This window comes from Cupressus sempervirens, chromosome 3 (genome assembly GCF_028749045.1).
Source record: "Cupressus sempervirens isolate cs-2001-9-10 chromosome 3, ASM2874904v1, whole genome shotgun sequence".
Classification (NCBI taxonomy): Eukaryota; Viridiplantae; Streptophyta; class Pinopsida; order Cupressales; family Cupressaceae; genus Cupressus; species Cupressus sempervirens.
The window spans coordinates 233,096,690-233,105,048 of record NC_143120.1 but is presented as its reverse complement, the minus strand read 5'-3'; positions in this window follow the sequence as shown (position 1 = coordinate 233,105,048).

The window sequence follows — 8,359 nt, the reverse complement described above, 5'->3', positions numbered from 1 at the left end:
GTTAGAATTTTTCATGGTATAAAACATTTTTCCCACATGACAGACTTTGCTAGTGCTCATGGTTCAAATAATAATAATGTCTATCAACTTAAAAATTTAATCATAAAAATTTGATTATTTTTAATATTAAACTATTTTATTTCAAAGTTTAGGATTCATTAAGTAGTGGTTCTCACTATTTACTAAATACTGATATATAATAGTACTATAATGTTATATACATTGTAAAGTCAGTTATTACATGACATTAATGTGATTAATAACAATTATATGTTGAGATTGTTAAATATTTAATTGATAAGTGATCCATTCGATATGTAAAGATAGACTTGGAGTTTTGTTTTCGATTTTGAGGAGTTTAAGTGAAGATTGGGGTAACTGATTATTAGTGACCAACTATTTAGTCATTTATTTGATCATTTATTTAGTTACTTATATTTCTCTAAACTTGTGATTAAATTGCTCATTTATTTAGTAACTTATAAATTCTAAAATATTACAAGAATTTGATCACTTTAGCGAGGTAAACTTTAAGAAACCCCCCTCTAGAAAAATATATAAATTATTGGTGAATCTTTCATCATTTTGAAAAACTAAATTATTTTTATTGGCGAATCTGTCAATTTTTTAAATTTTATATATTGTTTACATTGGTGATTATTTTAGACTTATAATTTTTGAGTATAAAATATTGGCGAATCTCAATTATAATAGGAAGTTCACTAATCATTATGGAATATTACAAATCAAAATTGAACATGTTTTATCTCATGAAAATTATGACGATAATTACATTATATTTTAAATCAATAGTCAAACATAAATATTGGTAATATATCCCTAAAGTAACTAATAATTATTGGTGAATTAATTGTAATTTCTTCGATAATATGTAATATTTAGGTAAACCAAATCTAATCATGTATTGAATATTGTGGTGAATCTTTGAGTTTAATTTTTTTAATAAAATAAATTATTGAGTGATTTTAAATATTTTAGAACTAAATTTAATAAAACTATGGTGATTTAGGTTGCATTAAATCTTAAATTATTAACCAAATTACTAGCAAAAAAAACTAAAATTCAAAAATTTACGAATATTCACCACTAAAAAACACCGTACAGGAAAGTTTGGCTGAGTTGCGAGAAAAACATGAAAATATAAGATCAACTCTTATTAGAATATAGTCCATGTTGACTCCACACATGGAACTTTTACAGAAGGAAGTAGCCTTTCTAGAGACATTGATGAAGAAATATTCTTATCTTTCTACACATGAAGGTCTAGTGGATATGGAAACACATGTAGAAATATAGATTCAATCACTTGATGTAGCAAGAGAGAATTGGGATTTCATATTAGGAATCGTAAAGCAAATACACAAGCCATTTTTGGATAAATATAGTTTAAGTGTATATCCCTCAGCAAGGACAACTTTAGTGGCTAATATTCACCAATTGGCTAATCTCACTCATTGGGGTTCCCATAGTTGGCTTTTTTTTTGTACTTTTTGGGTGTCCATGTCGCTTGCACTTTACCGAAATTGAGTCCCATTCTTAGGCCAATTGCCAATAATAATACAAAAGTATTTGTATTTTAGTGATGACTTCTCCAATTGAATCTAGTTTTCCTTCATAAAAAATTAAAAAGAAATTCTTATAATTTTTAAAGCTTATCTTAATTGATTGTTGTATTTGCCAATATTTGGTAAAAAATTAAGTTACACTACAGATTAAGTATGTAGATTTGACATGTATCTCTATTATGAAGACTTTTCACAGAACTTTTTATCCTTTCTTACTTTGACATGAAATAGATTTGATTGGGGACACGTGTCTTTACTTTGGGGAATTTCTTTAAACCTTGGCACCTTTTTAAACTATTGGCTTAAAATAGAATTTAGGCCATTCATTTAGGATCATCCAATAGTTAAAAATAATAGGGGTGCTTCCCCCAAACCACCATTCAATATTTTGGTGGGAAATTATAATGATAAAAGTAGGCTAAATTTAACCTTCAAGTTTGATAATTAATTAGGCTCCATATATTAATAATAATCATTATTTTTATAAAATCATTATCTCTAGGAATGTGTACTTTTTTGCACAATTTTCATCAATAATGAAAGATTCACCAGGATTTTATAAAATTTTCATATGATTGAAAAATAATCGCCAATAAAATTTAAAAAAATCCTACTTAAAAATAAAATTCACCAATAGAAATTAATTATTTTCCCCTGAACTAATGTTAGATTTTCCAAAATTTTATACTTTTTTCTAAAGGGAGATTTCTTAAAATTATCCCTATCCCTTAGTGACATAAGTGTCAAAAAAGGGGGATTTTGAAGATACTGTGAAGACAGTTATCTACTCAAAAGGAGTCATAGAACATAAATGAAGTATTTACTCAGGGGGTAACATAGCAAGGTAACAAAAGCATTTTTTGCAAATTTTGAATGTTTTGAAATTTTTTATAGAGACTGAGTAGAATGTATACATTGTTTGACTTCTACATGAAGAAAAAATATATGCCATCAAAAAGTGTTTTTGCCACTCATGTCAAAGGGAGAGATTGTTAATCTCATTATGGTTTTAACATTGTGGTAACAAGACAATTAGTCATCATCTAGCATAGTTAGTTGATCACTACGATTGAGCTACTATTTAGGCCAAGTGTATAGTGCATGCTAAGTGAATAGAGTAAGCCAAGTGATCAATGTGAGCTGAGTGATTAGAGCATGTCAAGCATAAGTATCCAGATTGTAAGAATTTTCCTTAGGGAAAAATCACCCAAGATCAAGAAGCTCAAGCACTAGCACAATATGGACTAATAAAGTATGATCATAATAAAAATATGAGAATGAATTGATGTGCATATACAATAGAAGTGCCTGTATATAAAGGCCTCTAGAATGGCTAGGAGTTAGCAAAGTGATAAGCCTCACAACTAAGCACATGTCCACTAAGAGTGGATTATCCTCCATTGAGTACAGAAGTTAGTGTGATGATGAGAGGATTAGCTTACATAAATGTGTCATGTAAAAACATGTTGTAGACACCATTTTCTTAATTAGAGTGCAAACAACTATATTTTTTGCATGACAACTCAGTTGATTATGCAAACTCCTGTGTTGTAGACAAGACAAATCATATGATTATGCATACTCCTAAGTGTATAATCTAATAAATAATAAAATAATGCATTAAACTAAGTAAGCTTAAGTAAAGTGTGATAATAATTAATTATGTACAATAACACCCCCCCTAAGTGCAACTTAGGGGAATGCACTTAAGCCTATGAAAGCTATATTCAAAATGCATGATGGGTCTCGACTACTAGGCCATGTTAGGTACCCATGTACAAATGCAATGAAATCTCTCTAAAAATGGAGAAAAAGGGAAAACCTCAACCTCATGGGAAAAGTGCCCCCCCCCCCCCAAAAAAAAAAAAAAAGAGAGATGAAAAGACAAGATGAATGGATGGATGGAGTAATTAAGAGACCCCCCCTAGCCCCCAATTACACCATACATCATGTATGTACAATAGAGAAATATGAGAAGGACACAATGCCATAAGAGGGAAAAATCCCCCCCATAAGAGAGAAGAAGAAGAAGAAGAAAGGAAACAAGGTAGTCCCCCCCCCCCCCCCCCCCCACAAATGTAGAATGGCAATCAATGATAGCTGCTCCAAGATGAATATAGAAGCTGATCCATGACTGCTAAATAATGTTCCTCCCTTTAGGAAGAAATAATATCATAGGTACATATGAGATGCTTCCCCAATGTGTAGAAAGAATCCTAAAGATGAATGTTGTCTTAGAAACTTGCTCAACTACTCTTGTGTTCATACTGATGGTTTCCCCTTGTAATACTGTTGAAAATAAAGTTCTTGGATCTAGCAAGGATGGATGTAGAACATATCCCAAAAAACCATCTCCTTGAATAAATAAAGAGACCTCCTACAACTGTTGTACATAAGGATCCACAATCATATCAACCTAGTAAGACTGATCATGTAGAGAATGGACAAGAGGGTTAGAGTGTTCCCTCACAACAACTGAAGATGTATATAATCAATAATGTCTCTAAAATTTGCTATGTAGGACTCCACAAACAAACATGAAATATCTATTATGTAGTCATCCCCTAATGCTGGAACTTGAAGACAAGGTATACCCAACTATACTAAATTACATGGATCTATCATTGTAGAAATGTATGCATGTAGAATGTGCTGATGTTGTGACCTTGTTCTACATCTATCAATAGGATTCCCCATTTTAGAACCTATTGAATCATTATCACTTTTGTCACTATTAGTTTCCACAATGTATGAAGTATGGAGAGGATTAGAGGATAAGCTAGGTGAACTTTCCTCAAAGTGAACATTCATCTCTATGAATATTTCATGAGTCTCAAGATCCATAAGTTTATATGCCTTAACACTTTCATCATATTCAATGATATTACAAGGCCTTGGTGGTGGTGCCTTGCATTCCCTTGAAGATATGTGTGCCCATGCTAGACAAACAAAAACTCTAAAGTGTTTCACAACTAGTTTTATTTCACACCATGCCTCAAAAGGAGTCATTCCATCTAAGAAATTATGAGGAGACCTATTAAGGATGTGATTGGCACTACTTATAGCTTCGACTTCAAGTGATCGATCAAGAGACTTAGCTTGAATCATACAACTTTCCATTGACTTAAGAGTTCTAATCCTCATTGCTACAACACTTGTCTTTTGTGGACTAAATGCTACAAGATTCTAAAGATCAATACCCTCAAGTTCACAAAAGTCTCTAAGTCTTGAGTTCACATATCTACTTTTATTATCCATACAAGGAACCTTGATGGCTTTACTTGATTGCTTCTCAACATGACTCTTGATGAAAGTTAGTCTCAAGCACTAGTATGTGTCGAGTAGTCAGTATGTGCCAAGTCACTTTGGTGTCATGAAAATAGTTAACGCCAAGCATTCAATTAGTGTTGAGTGATTTAGGAGTCAAGAAAAGAACATAAAAGCACAATTGTACCTGAGCATCAGAAGCCTATTGATGTTAAGTAACCAATCAATGACATTGTTGGAATATTCAAATATGGAAAGAGTACTTATGAGAGGGGGGGTGTGAATCATAAGTACCAAACTTTAGCCAATAAAATTTTTAACTGAAAATAAGTTGCATGCATGTAAATACATCAAATAAATATATAACAAAACTCATGCATCAATAACACATAACACTGGAATTTGGTAACCCAAAAACCCTCCAAGAATAAGAAGGTAAAACTGGGGTGGGGATGATACCCACAAAAATTTATTACAGCAATATTGTTCAACCACTTCTGATGGTTTGCCCTGTTAAAGGCCTGCCCTATTAAAGGCTTTACATTGTATTAATAGTGACCTGGCTAGAGGATTTTCAAACACTTAACATGAAGTGTCACCAGGTTAAGGGATTTTAATCACCTAATAAGAAGGTTCTTACAAAATAGCTGTAAAGCTAACCTATCACCATAGGATTTTCATTCTAATACAATTGCTAGAGAGTATTAGATACAATAAACCTGATAGATTACAATCCTTGATTGCTGAATACAGGCTCCTTTTCTGCCTTCTCCTGATCTTGATCCTTTGTGATCTGATAACTCTTTCTTCTAAAAATAGATTTGCTTATGCACCCTTGTATGTCTTTCAATATATCTCATCTCTCTTTTTACAGTGAAATTTTGTCTTCCTTATAAAGACTTCAAATACTTAGGGTTTGTTTTGGATCTACAATCCATATTGAATCTCAATTTCCTGCTTAATACTTATCTTTTGCTGATTGGTTGCATGCCTTTAGCATTTTTCTTATTGGCTGCATGCAAATTGCATAGGAAAATTAAAAGATTTGATCTCATCATTAAATCCTTCGAGATTTACCTTATGTCGGCTGTAAAAACTGTTTGCATCATAGTTTGTGCAATTACAAACTCTTATGCTGATATATTGAGTTACTCAACTCCTGAAGTATTTTTGATACTCGGCACATGTTGTTTCCTAGATAGCTCGGCACTTGAACAAAACTATATCACTCGGCATATGTTGCACTCGGCACTTGTTATCACTCGGCACCTATTGCACTCGGCACTTTTTATCACTCGACACTTATTGCACTCGACACTTGTTATCACTCGACACCTGTTGCACTCGGCACTTGTTATCACTCGGCACTTGTTGTACTCGGCACTTGTTATCACTCGAAACTTGTTGCACTCAGCACTTTTTATCACTCGGCACCTATTGCAGTTGACACTTATTCTTGATCTTGGTTAAGTGTATTGACACTCAGTTGTCAAATTTATTCTTTAAGCTAACAGACATAGGTGTTTATAATATCAAAAACTCCTATGTAAACCATTTTTGGACAACATAATCTTGAATTTTTTATATCAAGAGATAAGGATGGATTCATACTACACATCATTGTGTAATACATGAAGCTAATCTAAAAAAGGGATGCCTTAGGCAACAATAGAAATCAACCCAATCTATTGATTTTAACCTAAGATCATCTCCATGATGTCTATTTAAAAGAGGCAGACCCTAAGGGAGAGGAGCATGTGAAGAGAGATACTAAGTAGAGTATCATGTGCAAAAGAGGCATGGAGAAGATGCTTAAGTAAAGGTTAAGAATTACACAACTAGTTGATGTGAGCATAACTAGTTGTGAAGACAAGTAGTGAAAGGTCATAGAATCTACATTTGATCAGAAGGATCAAGAAACAAATTGTAAAGAGGAGAACTAACATCTAGTAGAAAGGTGCTAACTAAAGGATCAAGTATTGAATCATTTTGACAAGTGATACAGAATAAATCTCTTAATAGAGTAATCCTAATAAACTTTTGTAAATCTCCTAACAAAGTGCTTATTTAACTATGAGTTTAAATCCTTTAGTCAAGGTGAGACCTAACCATCTTTGTAAGTCTTTAATAGGGTAGGCCTCTTATGGGGTAGATCACATATTATGACCAAAAATTTGTAGCCATAATTGACAACACTTTATTTTTGCAGTGGTGAAGATTTTTGGGTGTCATCCCCACCATATTTTTACCTTCTCCTTGGAGGGTTTTTGGGTAACCAAAATATTTTGTGTTGTTTGTTGATTTACTTTATGCTATGGATGTGATGCATGCTTACATATTTTAGCTTACATGTTAAATTATGAGATGGATGATGTTGAAAATTTTTAGTGGTAAAAATTTTAAGTAGTGATTCCCTCCACTCTCAGAACTTACTTTCCATTGTTATTTCCAACAATTGGTATCAGAGCCAGGTTCTCTAAAAAGTAAATTTTGACACCTTGAGAGGAAAGATCTTGAAGATGGATGTCTAAGAATTGGGAAAGACTATTGAGAACCAAAATATTGAAATACAACTTTCCATACATCATTTGAAGGAGGAAAGAGATGAACTACAACATTCATTGAAGAGGAGAAAGGATCTTGTCATTCAGCACAATGACACTCAATATCAAGAAGAAGGCACTACTAGATTGTTTGAGGACAAGAACTCTAAAGAATTTGATGTAGCAATTTTAGATTTAATGAAAAAGAATAATGCCCTAAATGAAGAAGTTAGGAATCTAAAAAGAGAACAAGAAACTCAATCAGTTATGTTGTGTCAGATAACTAAATTGAAAAAGAAATCTAAAGAAGACAAAGTCATATCTGAAGAAGATAAAAGAATAATAGCAAACAGACTTGAGGAGAAGACATCAAATGTGCAAAAATTGGTAAACATGCAACTACACATGATGAATCAGCTGATGATTGCAAATCAAGAATTGAATATTAAAGACATTGAGATTGCAATTATGAAATCATAGAATGACCTACTTCAAAATAAGTTGAAAGAAGAAATGGAATTTATGGAGAGTTTCAATAAACTTAGTGAAGCCATAAAGTACTTTGAGAAACTAATGAAAACACCAAGGAAAAATGAGGATATTGTTGGATTGGGATATTCTATTATTGAGGAAGGAGAATCATCTAAAACTAGTGAATAAAGGAATAATAAGGGAAAGACCAAAAAGCCCCTTATCATCATTATTGAAAATTAGGTCATACAATTAATAACTATAGGAGTAATATTGGCAATCAAACTCCTAAGTAGAAAAATTGAGGACATTGTTATAACTACAAGAAGCAAGGGCATTAGGCATATGAATATAGAACAAATACCATCAACATTTAGAAATTTTTAGGATATTGGTACAATGGTCAAAATTATGGACACAAAACATATGAATGCAGTTCTAAATCCAAGTGGACATCAAACAAGAAAACAAAGGTACATCATCATGAAAATC